The 21,438-nt window shown below is 41.4% G+C and overlaps 1 long non-coding RNA gene across 1 annotated transcript; it reads left to right on the top strand.

Annotated features, from left to right (window-relative positions):
• The first annotated feature begins 1,224 nt into the window (after positions 1-1,224).
• LOC134756671 (uncharacterized) lies at positions 1,225-21,183 on the top strand. Its single transcript, XR_010129682.1, has 6 exons — positions 1,225-1,273; positions 4,447-4,497; positions 10,130-10,246; positions 12,764-12,953; positions 17,301-18,314; positions 19,213-21,183. It is a non-coding gene; the product is annotated as an uncharacterized lncRNA (long non-coding RNA).
• Positions 21,184-21,438: the final 255 nt, after the last annotated feature.

Genomic DNA, 21,438 nt, shown 5'->3' with positions numbered 1-21,438 from the left:
TCATTGCCAATTAAGAAGGGTTGGAACACAAGCTGAAATCTACCTCCCATTCTTACTTTTTTCTATTTATTGAGTTAAGCCAGTTGATCCCAAATGTTGCTGCACATTGGAAGTGGCAGAGGAGCTTTCGGGCACCCCATAACAATTAAACGAAACCATCGGAGGGTGAAAGCCAGGCATCAGTGGTTCATAAAGATCCCCAGCTGATTCCAATGCACAACATTTGACAACTATTGAGTTTAAGAACAATTTTAGATTGTGCTTAAACTCAGTAGTTTAAGACTTACGCTGCCACCTCTCTGTCATCACTCATGTAATCAAAACGGAAGTGAACTTTTTTGCTCTCCCTCTCCCTTTTCTTCTTTCCCTTCTATCTTCCCACCCGCTCTTCTTTTTTCCTTCCAACCATTATATATCTTCTAATTTAAAAATGAGTTTTGAAATTGGCATCCACTTTTATAATAACATTTACAAAAATTAATTTGGATATCTCTCAATTCTAAATGGTTGAATGTTTGCAGCCAGATGGTTTATACAATTATCTTCATATTTCGAAACTTCGAGAATTTTGTTTTTTCTCTCAGGCATTTCAATTACAGCTTCAAATAATTTTTTCTAAGAAGTTCACATGAATGATACATTGCATATTTGTGAGTACTTTCTTCTGTTGCCTTCACACACAAAATTTGGCTATGTACAAAATTCTTACATGATAATTGTTTCTTTTTTTTTTTTTTTTTTTTTGACGGAGTTTCACTCTGGCGCCCAGGCTGGAATGCAATAGCACAATCTTGGCTCACTGCAACCTCCGCCCCCCCCCCCCCCCCCCACCGGGTTCAAGTGATTCTCCTGCCTCAGCCTCCCGAGTAGCTGGGATTCTAAGCATGTGCCACCACGCCCGGCTAATTTTGTATTTTTAGTAGAGACGGGGTTTTTCCATGTTGGTCAGGCTGCTCTTGAGCTCCCGACCTCAGGTGATCCACCTGCCTTGGCCTCCCAAAGTGCTGGGATTACAGGCGTGAGCCACCATGCCCGGCCGTTGTTTATTTTTAAAATTCTATAGACATTAGTCCACTGTCTTCTGGTATGTCAAGTTGCAGAAAAGGTATTTGAGGTCAGTGTTATTTGCATTCCTTTCAATCTATTCATTTATTTTGCCAAGAGGCTCATAAATTCCCTTCATTCTTTTAAGTTTTCAAGTTTGGCCAGGATGTACTTTCATCTGGGTCTTTCAAAATTCATTTTGCTTCGATGTAGTGGGTGCTTTCAATCAGTAAGTACAGATCTTTTTTTTTCAACTCAGAAATGTTTTTCTCGTCTTCGCTTTGGTTTCTCTTCTATTTATACTGATCTAAGAACACCAGTGATCTGTGTTTGCTCTCCATCACATATCTTCCATATCTGTCCTCTGTTTGCCATTTAAATCTCTTTGATTTTGCTTCTGCAATCCAGGAACACTTTTCAAGTTTAACTTTCATATGACTAATTCGAAGTTTCACAGCATCATTCAGATTTTTTCTAACACTCATGTAAATTACATTTTTCCATTGCATTTTATACCCAAGGCTTTTTTATGTTTTTGTTTGTTTGTTTCTTTGTTCCATTTTTAGGGCACCCTGTTCTTGTTTCATGTATACAAATCTTTTATATTTTGAAAGATACTAATTACAGTTTACTTTGTAATGTTTTCTTTTCCCTGCACATTGCCTTTTTCATCCAGGTTCCTTTTTTCTCTTGTTTTCTCCTCCCCCCACCCCCCACCATACTATCTGCTTTTCTTGGATTTATGGAAAACCTTAATTGTTTGCTTATATTAAAGAGCAGAGGGCTAAACAGCTGCCTGAAACTCTGAGTGCCTAGATGCAGACTGTCCTCTGTGAATCACTAAAGAGTGCTTACCATTCCCATTGTCAATACAGTGATCGCTTAGTATAAGCAGGGATTGGTCCAAAACTCCTGTGGAACCAAAATCCACAGATGCTCAAGTCCTTTGTATAAAATGGAGTGTAGTATTTGCATATAACCTGTGCACACCCTCCTGTTTAACTCATCTTTAGATTACTTATAATACCTAATACGATGTAAATGCTATGCAAATATTTGTTATATTTTATTGGGTTTTTTTATGTGCACCATTTTTTTCCCTGAATATTTGCAATCTGCAGTTCGTTGAATCTGTGGATGAGGAACCACAAAAAAGGAGAGCCAACTATATGTTGGGGGCTTTCAGCACCATGGGCTGATCATGTCCCCTAGAGAAGACTCATCCATCTTTTTCTTGAGAAATAAAGTTCCATTCTGGGAGCCAATGGAAGAAGAAACTAGTGCTCAGCAGTCAGTATGCAAACAGATACTTAATCTTCCTATTTTTGGTACAAAATCTGAGAGGTCTCCATTGTTGTCTTTAAGCTGAGAGTTTCTATTTTACCCCATCTATAATACAAACCTCCAGGCTTCTGCTGGGGATAAGAGATGGCATCCAGTGGCAATCTAAGGGAGAGGGAAGGCACAGAGATCTAGTTTCTTCCTAATTTTCTCAATCCTCCTAATCTTTTGTCCTGCACTCTTTCATCCTGGCTTCTAGAAGGACTAGTGCTGCTAATTTCTGAGTCTCTGGAGGGGGACTGCGGTGTAAATTGGGTTAGTTCTCAGCTTTCCCTACCTACAGTTGAGGATTCCGCTTTCTCAGATCTGTTAAGTCTGTTTCCATATGTCTGTCTGTTTTATGGCATCAAAATTTTGCCACTTTTTCTTTTCTTCCGTTTTCTGTACCTATGTGGGCTGCTATATGAAAACAAGACCAAACAAAATCTCTCTATTATAGTGTTATAAGGGTTTGCGGAGGGAGCAAAATTAGATGTGTTTGTTCAAAGCTCCATCTTTACCTGGAAGTCCCATTTAGATCTTTTTAGATCTTTGGGGCTCCTTGTTAATTTCACTAATCTAAATTATAATTTCACCTTTAATCTGAGCTGTCTATCTCCTTAAGCTCCTAATTTCTAGTGGCCTGTCTTTTGGCATTCTTTCAAGGATTCCCAATGGTTTCTTGATAATATCTTCTTAATCGTGTCATAGATAATTTTCAGAGATGAACTCGTTTGAGCCAAATATTCCCATTTCTTTATGCTATAATATGTTTTCACCAGCCTCATTTGTGTTTCTAGTATCTTTACCAATGCTAGAACACGGATAAATATATCCAGACTTCATGTTTATCAAGACAGGGTGAGTGAATTACTCTCTTTGCCTAGCTGTTTGATGGTTGAACTCCCTTCTCAGATCTTGAGCTGGAGGGAAGGTTGACACAAATATCTTCTAGTCTAATTTTCTGTCCCTATCAGAGTTTTTAGGGTGTCACTGCTCTATCAGGGTGTCATTTCCTCCGTCACCTACTGCCTGGTTATTTGGTATTCAAGTCGGCTTACTGCTTGAAAAACAAGAGATTGTGCCACTGCAATGATTGTTATCTGCCTATTTCTTCCCATAGACTTTACCTATGAGGATTTTAAGATCTTCCTCTCCCAGCTTATCTATGCTGCTGCCTCTTCTCCCTCCTGTCCAGTCTATCTCACAAATGCAGTTGTTTACAGGGGTTTTCATTCTCAACATGGTTGTAGAAGGATAAGATGGGAAGGAGGGCCAAGGCCAACAGGACTCTGCTTATTTCATAGAATAACATCATATAGTAAGGGTGGAAAAAATACTTAGCTTTTCTAATTGGGCCATAAAAACATCTTTCTTTTTAAAAAATCATCGCTATGAAACCTGAGTAGATGTTTCTCATCCAGATCTATTTCCTTATAATGTACATCAAATTTTTTCTCAATTCTGGCATGAGTTTTCTTGCCCATCTTAGTTTTGGAGCAGAAATCTGAGCTTTTATTTTTTCTGTGGCTTCATGAAACACTTGCCCTACTTCCCAACTCAGCATATAGGCTTAGTTCAGAAGCTCGTCCCCTCCTGGTCACAAGATGATGACACCTTTCAGGGTATGTCTTCTTATAACCATATCTGAAGGTAGGAAAGGCAGCTTCTCCCTCAGTATGTCTTTTTATCAGAGGGGAAAATCTTAACCAGGAGCTTCCCAGCATCCTTCTTTTGGGGTTCCACTGGCCATGATTAAGCCATATGTCCAGGGGAGTCTGCAAGAGCCATTATCTAGCATTTTCAGTGTGTGTGCACATGATGGTGGAGGGGGTTATTTGCAGTAAGGGTGAAGGTGACAAGGAATGGCTGTTACATAAGCAACAAACAGTCCTTGCTACCAGCCTATGAAAATCATTGCATTCTACATAAGTATATTGTAGTTGCTGACTAGAACAAATCAAAGTCATCTTTATGTGAGAAAGATTTGTGTCATTTCCATACCTGGTATAGCCCTCCTCCTTCGTGAGCAAGATCAACATAGACATTGTCAATCATATAAAAAATCCATTTTGTTTCCAGTTTTATTCAGGCTTCTGAGAAGCTCTGAGACAAATTTATGATCCATCACTGGTAAGTAAGCATTATTTCTCATGGTCTACATTTTCTAAGCTTCCAGCTTCATTGAACTTCCCCACCCTTAATTTTCCCTAAACTCTTCTCATGTAATCTTATTTTATTTCATTTTGACCCACTGTATATATTTTCAAGAGTATTCTTACATCTTAAGTCCTTTTGGAACAAGGCCAAGTCTAAATAATAATTAATTAACTACTGATGTTTTTATAACCTGGTATTAAATTATACTCGAGAATTGGGACTGTGTTTTGCTGATCTTTATGTATCCTATGTTTCCTTGTCTATAGTAGCACCCAATAAATGTTCATGGAATTGAATTGATTCATCCCCAGGGCTACTCGAGTCCACCAATCCTCTAAATGTGGTCTTCCTTTAATTTTCTAGGGGATTTTAGGATTACAGGCATCAACCAGTTGATCTTGTATGCACAGACAGATAACTGGAAAACAGTCCTTTCCATGCATGTGGTTCAATGTGTGAATTCTTGGACTGGCCTGAGATTGTTATATCAAACAAATGCTTACAAGTATTGATCTGATTTGATGGAATAGCAGCTCAGCCAAACCAGCACACAGCTGCCAGAGTCACACTGGGCCACAACAGCTGGAGACAGACATAGGAAACTAGAAATTATTCAGTTGCGGCCCCTCCAAACCATGTTTGACATGCTATTTATCTTCTCCCACTGAAACTCTCTCTTTCCAAATAAATGAGGGTGGGTGATAGCTTAGGGGTTGTTTACCTTCTGCTGAACAAACAAGTCTGAATTAGGAATTAGAATCAGTGAGTCTAAAATGATGAACACGCTTACCCTAGCATTACTTAGAAAATGGGAAAAATAAATTAGATTACTACTTGGAAGGACTCATTGGTTTGGAGAGCAGCAGGGACTTAATTGCAGGTCTAAGGCAGCATAGCCTCCATTTTTCTTCAACACAATCTACAGCTTTCCTCAGAGCAACAGGCAGAGAGTGAATTCCTTAGAGAGTACTGTGATTTGTAGCAAGCCAGCAGAGACAGAGAGCAGGACAGGACCTGCAATTTGCCCTCTAATGACATGGTGATGTCACATTTTCATGGGCCCTGGGATTACTACCTAGCACCTTGTTTCAAACATTTGCTGTCTTGGAGAGCTCCAGGGCACATCTTTCTGTTCCATGGGATGTGTCAGAAGCAGCACAGTCACAGAACTGATGAAGTGAATGAAAGTGTTTTTGTTTCTCAGGCAGAGTTAACAGGATGCTTTACTCCATCAACAGCTGTCCTTGATACAGTATCTTTTTGTAGAATAACACATAACAACATAATGCAGTTTGCTTGAAATTCTAATTAAAATGAGGTACTTGTCTCCTGCTTCAGCCAAATGAAATTATGGAACAAGACTTACAAGCAGCAAGGACTCATTTCAACAGTGCAACTAGCCTGCAAAATCAGTCCCCAAGCAACAAACAAAGTCAGCTTTCAGAATTATGGGACTTAGAGGGTCTACTGCATCCACTAAAAGCGTGTGTGTGTGTGTGTGCATGATTGTGCACACAGAGAGGAAAGCTAAGTCCTCTAAATAACATTCACATAACAGTCATAGAACACATGTTAATATTGATGTGCAATATAATACAGTAGACGCTTCCTATGATGCCAGCCTCCTGTGACAGGGCTGAGGCTGACCTTTTAGGTAAAACCACCTTATAATTAGGTCCGTTTGTTACTTGAGATGACTGCTCTGGCTGAGGCCCAAGGTCCCCTGGTTGCACATTGCCTCATCCATACAATAATGATGTATTAATAAGGAATGGCATTCTTTGCTGCCACATATTCCTCTGTGGGACTTCATTTGTTTAAAACCAAACTGTAAGAAACCAAAAGGCAGAAAGAAAGAGTGCAGGAATCCATGTCAGCTCATACCAGAGAGTTTGTTGTAGACATGGCACAAATATCTTGCAATATAGTTTACCAAAAATAATATGCACTGATATATTTATATATAAATATATGTTAAAATATATTATATATTTATATTTATTTATATATTTATATTAAATATATTATATATAAATTTATATATATTATATATAAATTTATATATAATATATATTATATATAATACATTATATTTTGTATATTTAATATCAGTACGTATTATATTTAATATCAGAGCACCTTCTAAACGCCAAACACTGTATAGCTTACCCATTGCTTCTCAAAGAATTCCCTGACATACCACTATCATCCCCACTTAACATACGCGGGAGCACATTTCAAAGGGTTAGGTAACCTGCTCAAGGTCATGCAGGTAATAAATGGCAGATTCAGGGTTTGAATTCAGGCAGCCTATTCTGGATCCTAAGCTCTTAAGTACTAATTCCAGTAGCCAGCATGTATATAACGCTTACTTTGTATGGGGCACTAGGTGCTTTGTATTTGTGAAACTCATTTAATTTCTACATTGATTTTATCAGGTAGATACTATAATTAACCTTATTTTTATTGGTGCAATTAATGAAGTATACAGAGGTCATGTTACATTCTCAAGGTCATGGACTTGCAAAATGGCAAGGAGGAGTGGGCCAGGGACTATGTTTTAGCTACGATGCTATTCTCCTCTCCATACCATGCCATCCTCTGCCTGAAGGTCTGCTTGGGCAGAGTTTTGTTGGTTTTGAATTTCAGTGCTGTTTTTGTATCTTTCTTATTAAAACCATGAAAAGCCTTTTTTTTTTTTTTTAAATAAAAGGGGCTACTCACAAGTATCCCTTTGTATTTGTCTCTGCTTTTCTTTTGGGGATGTCAGCTGGCAGCTGAGAAAACAAATTTTAATTCTTTCATTGAGATAGGCTTAGGGCAATGGGGATATTACTGGACATAGAGATTTGGAAACCATTTCTCCTTTATAAGTCCCAGGTGGTTTGTTAGGAGTAAATGAGCGTCCTGCCTTAGCTATTACTCAGGCTAATAGGACAAATATTTCCATCCAAATCTGAGTGATCGAGTGCATGAACAGTTTTGTTACAACAGCTGAAAACTAGGAAATCAAATGAGGTAAATTAATTTTAAAATAAAAGTGTTCCCTTAGAAGGGTCCCCCAGATGTGCAGAGCAACTGGTGCCAGCAACCACCCCATAATACAAAGCCAAAAGGCTCAGGAAGAGCCAGTGGTAGAGATAGCCCTGGCCACAGAGGCCATGGGAGGTGGGGCAGGGAAAGACAGGTTTCGTCATTAAGCCAGAGGACTAAGTGATAAATTAGATTGGACATCTACATCAGTGTGTGCTTAGGGAATGCCAGTTCATTTTAATATTAACCTGTAAAAATATAATTAACAAAACATAACTCCTTGCACAAACCTCTACGTTATACAAAATAGACAGAAATAAATGAGAAATACTGTCCGCACCAAGTTTACTTCTTGAGACTGAACGCAGATGTAGATCAAAGGTTGAAGGAGCACATATAATCAGTGGCTTTTCATATATAACATGTATTTTTAGAGATGGGGTCTTGCTATGTTGCCTAGGCTAGTTTCAAACTCCTGGGCTCAAGTGATCTTCCCATCTTAGCCTCCCAAGTAGCTGGGACTATAGGCGTGTGCTGCCATGTCTGGCTGATCTTTTTAATAAAAAGATAAAAACACAGATAAAATTCAAAACCAACAAAATGTGGCATATATATAGATAGATAGATAGATAGATATATTCATCTGAATATTTTTCTTCTCAGGAAATCTCTTTCTGCAAACTGCTGGTTACTGTATTCCTTCTCTCAAGTTGTGGAATTCAAGTCATGTCTGGATTCATTAATACCTATGGCTTATTGGGCACCTACTATGTGCCAAGTGCTTTTTAGGCGTTATTATATTTATCCTCCCAACAACTCCCAGGAATCTGTTATATTATCCTCATTTTATGGGCAGGAAATGGAAGCTGAGTAAGGTTCAGTAACTTGCCCAGGGAGCTAAGTGTTTGAACTGCCCGGGATATAAACTCTGGGTTGTTTGATTCCAAAGTACTGAGCCTACTATCTCTAGGAGAACATATTTGAAAGGATGCCCTGACTATGAAACTGCAAAACCACTGGCGATACAGCAATATCACTGTAATATCACTGGGTAACCCTTTTGGAAGAGGAGTGGCTGTAGTTACTAAAATTGAGAAAGGAATTCTATATTAGAAATGCATGCTAAGGCTGGATGCAGTGGCTCACACCTGTAATCGCAGCACTTTGGGAGGCCGAGGCGGGCGGATCACCTGAGGTCAGGAGTTGGACACCAGCCATCCCAACATCCCAACCTCGCTTGTACTAAAAATACAAAATTTAGCCGGGCGTGGTGGCACACATCTGTAGTCCCAACTACTAGGGAGGCTGAGGCGGGAAAATTGCTTGAACTCATAAGGTGGAAGTTGCACTGAGCCAAGATCGTGCCACTGCACTCCAGCCTGGGCAACAGAGCAAGACTCTGTCTCAAAAAAAGAAAAAAAAGAAATGCATCCTAAAGACATGCTTGCACATGGGCTCCAAAATGTTCTGACGTTTTCCTATTTCTGCGTAAAATAGGAAAAACGTAAAAAATCATACTAATAGTCAGCAGAAGAATAAATAGTCATGCATAGTCATGCAAATAAACTATGATTCATCCTTAATATGGAACACTGGGCATCTGTGAAAGAGAACGGGAGAGTGCTGTATCTACTGATGGGAAAAAAACCTTCAGGTCATATTTAGTGGTCAAAGTGAATTGCAGAACAATATGCATGATATGATCCCATTTACATTTTTAAAAGGTATGTACATATGTACGTGAATATTATAAAAGCATAGGATAAAAACTGGAAGGAAGCATATAATTTCCTGGGATGGATGTGAGAGTTTAGAAAGGATGGAGATGGAGAAAGGGCAAGGGAATGAAGGACCATTTTCAAATTTTGCTTTATAAGTTTATATGAGTTTGATGTTTTTAGAGTGATAAAGGACTCATTACTTACATAATAAAAAAGAAAAGAAGTGAACATTTTAGCGACTATAGTCAAATGCCAGAAGTATGTTTGTGTTTCCATAAACTTTGTTGTTTTTTTTTTTGTTTTTGTTGTTGTTGTTGTTTTCTGAGGTGGAGTCTCGCTCTGTTGCCAGGCTGGAGTGCAGTGGTGCCATCTCGGCTCACTGCAACCTCCGCCTCCCGGGTTCAAGCGATGCTCCTGCCTCAGCCTCCTGAGTGGCTGGGACTAAAGGCACATGCCGCCACGCCCAGCTAATTTTTGTATTTTTAGTAGAGACGGGGTTTCACCATGTTGGCCAGGATGGTCTCAATCTCTTGACCTTGTGATCTGCCTCCCTCGGCCCCCTAAAGTGCTGGGATTATAGGTGTGAGCCACCGCACCTGGCCGTGTTACCATAAACTTCTCAGATATGTTAGTGTACAAGATATTTCCTCTTTAAGGAGTGTGTTAAATTTTTTCCAGCCTCTTCCCCTGAAACCTTTAGCCAGTTTCTGCAATTTAAGCATATTTCAACAATGAATACTTAATAGAGTCATGCACTGCATAATGACATTTCAGTCAATGATGGATCGCATACAGGATGTTGGTACCATAAGATTACAATCCACATTTTTACTGTACTTTTCTATGTTTAGGTGCACAAATACCATGTGTTACAACTGCCTACAGTATTCAGTAAAATAATATGCTGTGTAAGTTGAGGCTATACCATATCGCTTAAGTGTGTAATAGTCTACACCATCCACATTTGGGTAAGTACACTCTATGATGTTCGAAGAACAATGAAATCACCTAATAAGAATGCATTTCTCAGAATGCATCCCTGTTGTTCAGCAATGCGTGACTGTATTAATAATTATTTCAGATAAGAGTCTTAGTTCTGTTCTGTGATATGTTACAAAGAAGGAACAGCCACACAAACAAACAACAAAAATCAGCAATTTTAGGTCCTCTGTTCAAAAATTCCACAAAATAAATGTGTCATTTGGAAACATCATATTGATAATTCTAGTGGCTCCTGGCCCAGGCAATAGCAAGTGGGGAACTCATTGTCCTATATTTTGAGGCTTCAGCAGGACAGTAATGAAAATTCACTAGAGAGTCTAATAAGCGTATCCATCTGATCTCCAAGGAGCCTCAAGCTTAAGAGGAGGAAGAAGACAGGACGGCTCTTCTAAAAAGTAACCACAAAAAAAAAAACGCAATTACTTTTGCACCAGCCTAATAGAAGAAATGCCATATCCTTACATACGCCTCCCTGGGCATCCAAAGAATTCATATTCATGGGCATTCAGTGTATTCAAAAAGATTTACCTGATGCTAAATCTTTGCCTGCAAGCCAGGGCAAATATACCATGGGCTAGTTCCCAGCACTTCAGTAATTCTTGAAGGCTGGTGTTAGAGGTATAATCTGTGTAAGATTGGAAGGTCATGGAACACAAAGAAAGTTGTACCCCTTTGCACTCACCAAAAAGGGGAAAATGTGACTTTCTCTAGCTATATAAATAGCTGATATCAGGTCTGTCTGTAGTATTACCCAAGTGATGACCCATATTGACTAAAAAATAGCTGTGAAATTATCAGGCAGCTTGGGCCACAGTCTCATTATTTTGATAGTGCAAGCGTGGCCTTTAACAACACACTGTCATTGTCACATTTGTCTCAGGAACATCAGATGATGATGGCTATTAGTTTGCATTTTTGAAGATATGTCTAAGACATCTGACAAGGTTTACATACAAATTAAAATAACAACAAGAATTCAGGCTAGTGGCTTGCCCTGCAATTGTCCAGGGCAATATTATAACCCATGATAACATTTTGCTCCCTGTTAGTTCCTATAGCAATGAAGAAAAATATCTGTAATGATAGTTCCTTTTGCTTTTAAAATGTGAAATGTGTAAACAAACAAATAGAATGTGCCATTTCAGACATACTTCTGCAACATGTAAAGAGGCCGCTTTGGTTTTACCTCAGGGATAAAGACTTGTATATGAAAATACCTCACTCTTAACAATTCTAACACATCATGCTTATTACCCCCTAAATTCGGCTTTTGTTTTGTTTGCTGATTGCATTTCCTTCTAATCTGCAATTATCAATTTACCCATCCTGTTTTACTCTCTCCTATTATCCATGTGTCATCTATTTAAGATTATTATCTCGTGGAAAACCACTGTCAGCAATATTTTTACATTGCATGCGAGAGACAGAGAGTTTGACGAAGAAAGAATGAGAGGACAGAGAAAATAGAATGGGCAATGGTAACCGAGGCTGTGAGAGGTGATATTATAGACATGACCTCACTTTCCTCCTGCCAGTCCAGTGGAGGTGGCCCCAGCATAAAGAAGCAAAGGTCTAGGAAGACATGCGGCAGACAGCAGAGCCAGTGGCGACTAGGGAGCGCCACCAACTAGCATACAAGGCAGGATTTCTCAGTTACCCCCTTGAATGTAGTTGCCGCCCTCTGCCAGTGAAACCAGGACCCCGTCTCTCTTATCTAGTTTGGGCAGTGCTCAATGGCGTGCCATGCACCAGAGGTTTGTTAAAATATATATGATGATGGTAAATACAGATTAAAATAAAGTGCTGAGAAGCCAAGCCTATTAACTCACCTTGAGGTCCTTGCCCTGGTGGAGAAGCCATGCAGAACAAATGGCCCTGTAACGCTCCAAGCCAAAAGCCCCCAGTGGGAAGACTTTGCGATCAGCATGTGCGGAGGAATTAACTGCACACTCCCTTTAATGTTCATCAGAATTGAACGCTGCTAATTTACAGCACTTCAGCACTTCGGGGCCCCTTAGAATCTTTCCAATTATGCTAGTGAGGAGGTGACTGGCTTGTGATCCCCATGGTGAGACTGTGGAAGCAGAACTTAGCAGCAGAGGCCCGGGGTTCCAATGCGCCCGTCCTAATGAAGCATATTGTTTGCTCCATTCTTACTGTCCACGACCCCCAGACTTCCTGGGCATTTTCTTCACCCTGCTTTCCTGTACCCATTCTGGAATGGAGAAGCGGGGCAGTCACACAACTAACGCTGGGAGCAGAGTGTGTGTAGCCTTATATTTCTAGTTAAAAAGCAATAAATCCGAAGTCAGGTAATGAATTCCATTTTGAGTAATCTCATTATGGACATCTATTCAAAGAGTCCATATAGCACAGGCAGAATGACTGGAAAACCTAGTATAATGTGCTGGCTTTTTTCCCTGTGCCAAATTAACAGCGAAGGCCTTTTAAAGGATGCTTCATTTAGGTTCTCTTATTATCAGAAATATTATACAAGCTGGAGCGGAGGCCTGACTGCAGTTGCACTGCCGCGATAACTCCCACTGTTGGATCCATGGCTGGCAAGACTCCACCGTCAAAGGAGCTCCAAGCAGCGAGGCAAGAGGCCCCAGTGCACTGTTCTCTCCTGGAGCCTGGAAAAAGGAAAGAATAGGAGAATAAGGTCCTGGAAGTGTAAGTGGCAAGAGGATTTTCTCTGGGACTTCTTTCTAGGATCGTCGTGCAGGATCCATTTTTAAGGTGTATTGTACAGGATCTGTTCTATTCAATCCATCTTACATTCAGTTAGCCACTGGTTCTTCCTGGGGCGCTCATCACTTATACCACCACTTTATAACCTTCAGCTGCTTCCCATTGTTGTCTTTAAAAAGTTTAGACTTCTCACCCTGAAAATCACCAGGCTTCCCAAACTTAAATGTACACACCCATCACCTGGGGATCTTGTTAAACTGCAGTTCTGATTCAACAGTCCTGAGGGGCGGCCTGGGATTCCATGCATGTAGTAAGCTTCCAGTGGCCTATACTTGGAGGAGCAAGGCTCTAGAACATTGGTTCTCAAACTTGAACTTGCATTAGAATCGCTGGAGGGTTTGTTAAAAGAGAGGTTCTCGGCCCCACCCCCAGAGTTTCCGATTCGGTAGGTCCAGGGTGGGACCTGAGAATTTGCATTTCCAGACGTTCCCAGGTGATGCTGAGGCTGCTGACCCAGGCAGCGCAATTTGAGAATCATTGCTTAGAGTAATGGTTCTCAAATCTGGCTGCACATACGTATTATCTAAATAAAAATGAGGAGATTTAAAAACATATGGATTCTCACCTCTGACTCAGATTCATGAAATCAGAATTTCTGGGGATGAGGCCCCAGCATCGAAATCTTTTTTTCACTCCTTAAGTGATTTTTTTCAATATGGATTGAGAATCATTGCTCTAAAGCATGGTTTTCAGCACGACTTCTGTACGGTGTCTAGATAGGAAAATAAGACTATGCCCTTAGCCCCAAATTTGCTTTGTACTGCTGTATTTCAGAACTTTGGTTTAAACTGGTTTTTCCTCCCTGAAATATCCTTCCTTATGCACTGTCAAAACCCCATCTGTCTTTCATGGTTTATCTCAAATCCCATCTCTTTCATGAGGCCTTTCTCCAGGTCTGCAGCCAGCTGAGAGCTCTGTTCCTTGAGCTTTCTAATTCTAGTCACGATTGAAATGCTTGTCCAGGCACGGTGGCTCATGCCTGTAATCCCAACACTTTGGAAGGCCAAGGCGGGAGGATCATGAGGTCAGGAGATTGAGACCAACCTGACTAACACAGTGAAACCCCGTCTCTACTAAAAATACAAAAAATTAGCCTGGTATGGTGGTGGGCGCCTGTAGTCCCAGTTACTCGGGAGGCTGAGGCAGGAGAATGGCATGAACCTGGGAGACAGAGCTTGCAGTGAGCCGAGATGGCACCACTGCACTCCAGCCTGGGTGACAGAGCAAGACTCCATCTCAAAAAAAAAAAAAAAAGAAAGAAAAAGAAATGCTCACCTCCCTCATTTTGTCCCTCCTTCCTGTTCCCAGAATCATCCTGGGCAGCCTCTTTTGTAAAACCTACGCCCGTACTAGGGTTATTTATGTGTCTGTTGACCTTGCCCCACCAGCTTGCAAACGACTCACAGGCAGGAACTGTACCTCATTCATCCTGCTTGTCCTTCCTGAAGTGCATTGTCCTATCCTAGAAGGAAGTCCCTCACTTAGTACCTATTGAGTTGCTCTGTGCCTCTGTGGCCCTGGACATACACTTTCTTTCATAATATACACCACTTGCGTAGCTGCCCTAACCTTCTCTAGCAGATATAATCTGCTTGAGTGGAGGGACTACACCATGCACATATTTATATCCTCATATCCCTCTACCCTCAATACACACTCTTTTTTAGGTTCTTGCTACTCAAAATGTGGTCCACGGACCAACTGCATTGGCATCACCTGCGGCTTGTTAGAAATGCAGTCTGACCCATTACTGGGTATATACCCAAAGGACTATAAATCATGCTGCCATAAAGACACATGCACACGTATGTTTATTGAGGCATTATTCACAATAGCAAAGACTTGGAACCAACCCAAATGTCCAACAATGATAGACTGGATTAAGAAAATGTGGCACATATACACCATGGAATACTATGCAGCCATAAAAAATGATGAGTTCATGTCCTTTGTAGGGACATGGATGAAATTGGAAACCATCATTCTCAGTAAACTATCGCAAGAACAAAAAACCAAACACCGCATATTCTCACTCATAGGTGGGAATTGAACAACGAGATCACATGGACACAGGAAGGGGAACATCACACTCTGGGGACTGTTGTGGGGTGGGAGGAGGGGGGAGGGATAGCATCGGGAGATATACCTAATGCTAGATGACGAGTTAGTGGGTGCAGCACACCAGCATGGCACATGTATACGTATGTAACTAACCTGCACAATGTGCACATGTACCCTAAAACTTAAAGTATAATAATAAAAAAAAAATAAAAATAAATAAATAAATAAATAAATAAATGAAAGGAAACGCAGTCTCTCAGGCCCCACCCAGATCTACTGAATCAGAATCTGCATTTTAACAAAGTCTCAAAGTGATATGTGAACTCATTAAAGTTAGAGAGGAACTGGGCACCATGGCTCAGGCCTGTTATCCCAGTGCTTTGGGAGGCTGAGTTGGGAGGATCGCTTGAGACCAGGAGTTCAAGGCCAGCCTGGGCATAGTAAGACCCCGTCTCTACAACAAATTTGCCGGGCATGGTGGTACATGCCTATAGTCCCAGCTATTAATACTTGGGAAGCTGAGGTGGGAGAATCACTTGAGCCCAGAAGGTCCAGGCTGCAGTGAGCCAAGATTGCACCACTTCACTCCAGCCTGGGTGACACAGCAAGACCTTTCTCAAAAGTAAAATTAAATTAAATTAAAAAGTTAGAGAGCCACTTCTTTGGGAGGTGACATAGTAAAATATTTAAGAGAATGTGTCCTGGACTCAGACTATTAAGCTTGGGCAAGTTGTGTAAACTCTCTATGCCACAGTTTTCCCATCTGTAAAGTGAGAATATTAACAGTCCTCACCTCATGGTGATGTGGAAACGTTAACTAAAGTAATATGTAAGTAAAACACTCAGAACATTATAAGCACTCAATAATACAGTATCAACTATTATTACTCAATTAAAACTGGTTAACTTTAATTGAATTTGAACTGCCACCTAGAATAGACAAGAAAATGAAACACAATTCTTCATGGATGTCAGAAACATGAAATATAAAATGTAATAAATAAAAATATTTAAAACCCCTTAGCAAATGTTAAGGAGCGTGTCAAATGATTCCTGTGTTGAACCTTAAGCATTTAGGCGGCTGGAGCCTTGAAAGTTACCATCCCCCAATTTTCTGCTGTGTCACTAGGTTTTTCTCTATTGAGCAATTCTTTCAGGTCGCCTCCACTCTGCTCTGCCTAAAGGACAACTTCATATAGTGCATTCGTGTCTTAGACTCCCCGATCTCCTGTAGCCTTTGCAATTACCTCGGGCCATGAAATGCGCTCCTTGCGTGGTTGAAACATATGCACACACTGCCCCCTAGGGGATATCCTCTGTCATGACCCTCCAAAACAAAAAAATCTCTTGGGGTGTAATTGGCTTCAAGGAAAAGGGCTGAAACCTTGACTGTAACATCCTATACCGCTTTGTAAATACTATTGGTCCACTCTAAAGTTAGATAATAATAACATGCACTACTGTTGAGCCTTACTAGAATTTGTGAAATAGAATATGATATATGTGACCTGGATTTGTTTCCCTCAAATGTTAGGAAAAGGCATTAACACAGTGAGAGTCTAGAATGATAACCTACATTTGAAATGAATCCCTGTGTTTGTTGATAGAAAAAAATGACACATTCCTATCCCATACAGTAGATCCACAACTTAAGGTATTGAAGGAATGGCAGGGTAATGTTAGCAACATTATGATGAAATTCATTCAACAGATAATTATTGAGAGGCTACTATGTCCCCAGCACTTGTGGTTTTCACTGAACAAGAAAGGCAATCCTTGTTTTCATGGAGCTGACACTCTACATAATATGGTAGTCACCCACTCTTGTCTCCCTGCTGTCCCCCTCAGCTTCTGGTGAGTTTTCCTTGGCTCTAGGGGGTGCTGACTTGCCTTGGGGTGGAAGACAAGAGCAGCCAGTGTACCCTGGTCACCCCGAAAGCATCTCATAGACAGAACTCCGTTACAACCTCATACAACCTGGTGGGTTGTTTTTCTGTCTTTTTTGTTTTCTCGTTGTTTATGGTAGGGTTTTGTTGTCTGTTTGTTTTATTTTGGTGGGTCTTTGCTCATTCCTGGCATCTTTCCAGGCCTTTTGGAGCCATACCAACCGAGTGAGAGAGTAGTATCTCGCAAACCAACCCCCAACCCATTGTTGTCATCTGTCTTAAATCCTGCTTCATTCCGTATGTCTCCTGTGTCTTCTGCCAGGGCTTCCCTAGGTACAACTTCAAATTGAACATATCGTGGCTGCTCAAAATGAGAAAGAAACATTCAACAATATACAAGCTGCAATGTTGTCATACAAATGACCAAGAAAACATTTACTTTGGAGGAAAAAAGAGCTTAAGAATGGGTGTGTGTGTGTGTGTGTGTGTGTGTGTGTGAGAGAGAGAGAGAGAGAGAGAAGGTACTACAGTACATCACAGCATGTGATCCTTATCTTGGCTCCGGAGTGGAGGAGAGAGAAGGACTATGAAGACCCTTAGAGCAAAAAAGTTTTGCCCACCATGCTGCTTGAGGCACACAGAAGAATCAAGCTAACTTCTGATTAAGTAAGGTCTCCAAAGTTACTAATGGATTCAGTTCAATGGCTCCATTTGAACCCACAAACTTACAATGTATTTCTTTCCTCATAAACTCTGTCACTATCATCATTCTGTACCTACCTTCTGGTCTCCTAAGCTGCCTCCTGATACTCATAATTCCCTCCTCATGGTCACCTTGAAGACATAATGGCCAAGCCTCCTCTGCTTTTGGTGTGCCTTGGAGATAGCTGGAGTCCCCTTGCCTACAAAGTTGCTGGGGGCTAGACTTGCAGTGACCACTGTGTGTCCCCCCATCCTTGAACCCATCCCTTGGGCTCCTCCTGAGATCGTGCTCAAGCTGATGGGGAGCTCTGAGAAGAAACCATCCCACCAGAGTGGCCTCACATGTGCACACATCCTGGATGTTTCTGTATGTCAGCTTCCTTCTCCTTCCTCCAGAGCTCTTTGGATGTTGGAGTGAGGACTAACAATGAAAGACTGTCTTGCCCCACCCAGTCCTCTTTTCAATTCATTTCCTGAGCTTACATGCCATTTCCACCAACCAGCCACTCAGCATCCACGAATGGCTACCTCTGTGTCCTACTCTGGGTTGGGCCTTGTCTGTCCTGTTTTCTGTAGAATCTCCAGCACTAGAAGAACACCGAGCACAAGGCAAGACACTCAATAAAGAAAACAGGTAGGTACCTCTATGGAGCACTGACTGTGTATAAACTGTTCATTTCTTATTTAATTGATCCTCATAACAAACCCCAGTCTACGTCTGAGAAACAAACTTGAGTCTTACAGAGCCTAATAACGTGCTAAATGTCACACAGCTGTATGTAACAAGAACAGAATTTAACCCCAGAGACCCTAACTTCAAAGCTTTTATCCACTATGCTGTGCTACTTCCTCTCGGAGGAAGGGTTGCTATTTGAGACTTTCTTGCCTCCTTGTTTGGGGAGCAAAGCTAATAAGTCAGTTCAGTCATTAGAGAAACCTCCAGCAATACAGGAGTTAAGAACTGAATCTAGCCGGGTGTGGTGGCTTATGCCTATAATCCCAGCACTTTGGGAGGCCGAGGCAGGCAGATCACGAGTTCAGGAGATCGAGACCATCCTGGCTAACACAGTGAAAACCTGTCTCTACTAAAAAATACAAAAAAGAAAAATCAGCCAGGTGTGGTGGCGGGCACCTGTAGTCCCAGCTATTTGGAAGGCTGAGGCAGGAGAATGGTGTGAACCCGGGAGGTGGAGCTTGCAGTGAGCTGAGATCGCACCACTGCACTCCAGCCTGGGGACTCAAAAAAAAAAAAACCCACAACTGAATCTAGAATTATGTCTTATTTCTCCCATCCTTCTCCTTTGGACTAAAGATTAGGTATTTCTTCCCAACTCTCCTCTAGATCAGTTAAGAACAACCAAGACCACCACTGCCAAAGCAAATGCCAATTTTCAGCTGGGGTCTCTTAGCTCAAGACAGAATAGAAAGCTCTGCAGCAGGCTGAGTGCCCCAGGAACCAGCAGTAGGAACAGTGCCACTACTGAATACCCCAAGTGCTTGTCAATGGCTTCCTAACAAATGGCTTCATTTAGACTCTCCTACAGGTCAGCCGCTGCATGTCCACCCGAGACTGCTAAAGGCCACACTCCTGCACTCTCTTTCCTGTTCTGGAAAATGACCTTGAAACCGTAATGAGCCTGGAGGAAGCCAACCAGACAGGAAATAAACCCGCTTGGGTGCGTGTGCTTGTGGAAGAGTTTTGGAAGACCTTCCATCCCCTGGGAAAACACTTGTTTGATACACTCATGGCCAGCTATTATTCGTGATCTCATTGGTGGGAAGGCTGGTGGGGATTGATTTCAAAATGAACTTTAAGCTAAAAGGGCAGCTAGGAGGTGGCTCTGAGAGGCTCTGTTGACAGGGGCCAGTGGTGATGTCGGAGGAGCTCGGGTCAGGAATTCTGGGGCAAGGGCAGAGTTGATGAACCTTATTTTTAGATGGTGTTGATATTTTTAGTGAAAGTCCGACAGCCTCTCCATTTTTGTTGGGGGGGTAGAGGGAGAAGGGATGACTTCCTGGAGTTAGTCATTTCCTCTGCTGGTGAAGAGATTTGGCGGTGCTCCTATGTCATAGGAAGTGCCTGGAGATGGTAAACACTGCTGACATAATGGGAACTTACACCATGGGTGTGTCAGAGCACACATATTCCTTCCTGGACCCTGGGCCAGGTGAGTGGGGGATGCTTCCTGTTTTTGGCTCTAGGAGGACTTTTCAACTTCCGGGAGCTGCTCTGGAGAATAAATCACAAGAACTGCTGGGCTAAGCAGCTGAGGCCATAGACATCAGAAAGTGATTTGGTGGCAGGAATTGTTGAATGTGCCCTGGCAGTTCCCAGAACTGCCGAGTCATCTTATCCTCTCTGAGGTGTATATGGGGCCAAGTGGGTTTGGTTCCAATACCATAAAGCGATCCTCATCTGAAATTTGCTTGCTTGCCAGAGATGCCCTTAGTGCCTGGATCTCATCCATGACTAAATTCATTCAGCAGATCCTCCTGATTGCGCCTCTGAAATCTCCTGTGAGTCTGGTTCCTCCACTGTACCTCTCCAGATGTCCATCACCTCTTGTATGGATTAGTAGATCACCCGCTCTCCCTGACAATGATCTCTTCCATGTGGGCCCTCCTCCACACTGCTGGTAGTAGGTGTGGTCTTGGAAAACACATAGCAACCTTGTCACCGTTCCCCTTCTCCCTTGTCCATAGTAGACATTGCTAATCAGTCACGGCACTTTAACTACTAAGCCCAGACATAGGTGACCACCCAGTCTTTCTTAACATTGTCCTTCAGCTCTCATGACTAATCACTTGGAAATGGCATTTGACATAAAGTCAATTTGCTATCTTGGTGCTCGTGTTATCTTCCTAAAAACGAAATCCAATTGTGGCTTTTTTCTGATGTGAGACTTCCTGTCTTCCTAGTGCCTTCAAAATGAATGCCAACTGCTTGGCAGGTGCCTAGGAACTAAAGCATCTCACCTCTCCTTCCTGTGCGGCCTCATCTTCTCACCTCTCCTTTCCCAACTTCCACTTTTTCCCTATGCATGCCTTGGGGAATGTTACACTCTTTCCCAGATACACTTTGCTTTTCTGTGACTCCTGGCTTTGTATGGGGTGTTCTTGCTTTCTGGATTTTCCTCTTTCCTTTTTCCTAGCCATAAACTCTCATTTTTTCAAACTCTCCATATTTCTCTTCTGCTGTATTTCCAAGATCTCACTAGGCAAAGTCAGGCACCTTTTCTGTGTTCTCTTGGGCTTCTGTTTTTGCCTCTGTTAAAGCATTGTTATTGTAATATGTTCTCATGCTGTATATATGTTATAATATATTGTGGTTATTACATGAATTATATGCATTATAATTATGGTCATGCATTTGCTTACTTATTCAACACATTTATTGACTGCCTTCTATGTGTTGTGTTACTAATAGGTAAATTAATACGTGGAATAAATGTTTAATGAAGATGTTTTTGACTAAACAAATAAATGATATTTCCTTGCTCATCGAAGATGCCATTAGCCCTTGTATTTCTAAAGTAGCTTCTTCAAAACCACAGGAGTCTGTGAGTGAGATTTAAGTCTTTCCTCAATTATTATAAAAACCTGTGAAAATAAACAGGTTTAAAACTTATTTTTACCAACATCAACCATGATAAATAATTTTACATGAGTGTATATATGATTACATGACTTTTAGTCATATCTTTTCCCCTTTTTTGGCTTGCCTTTCCCTTCCCTCTCCATCCTATACACCCGCACCC

This window comes from Gorilla gorilla, chromosome 11 (assembly GCF_029281585.2).
Source record: "Gorilla gorilla gorilla isolate KB3781 chromosome 11, NHGRI_mGorGor1-v2.1_pri, whole genome shotgun sequence".
In the NCBI taxonomy this organism is placed as follows: Eukaryota; Metazoa; Chordata; class Mammalia; order Primates; family Hominidae; genus Gorilla; species Gorilla gorilla.
This window is presented reverse-complemented; position numbering and strand designations above follow the sequence as displayed.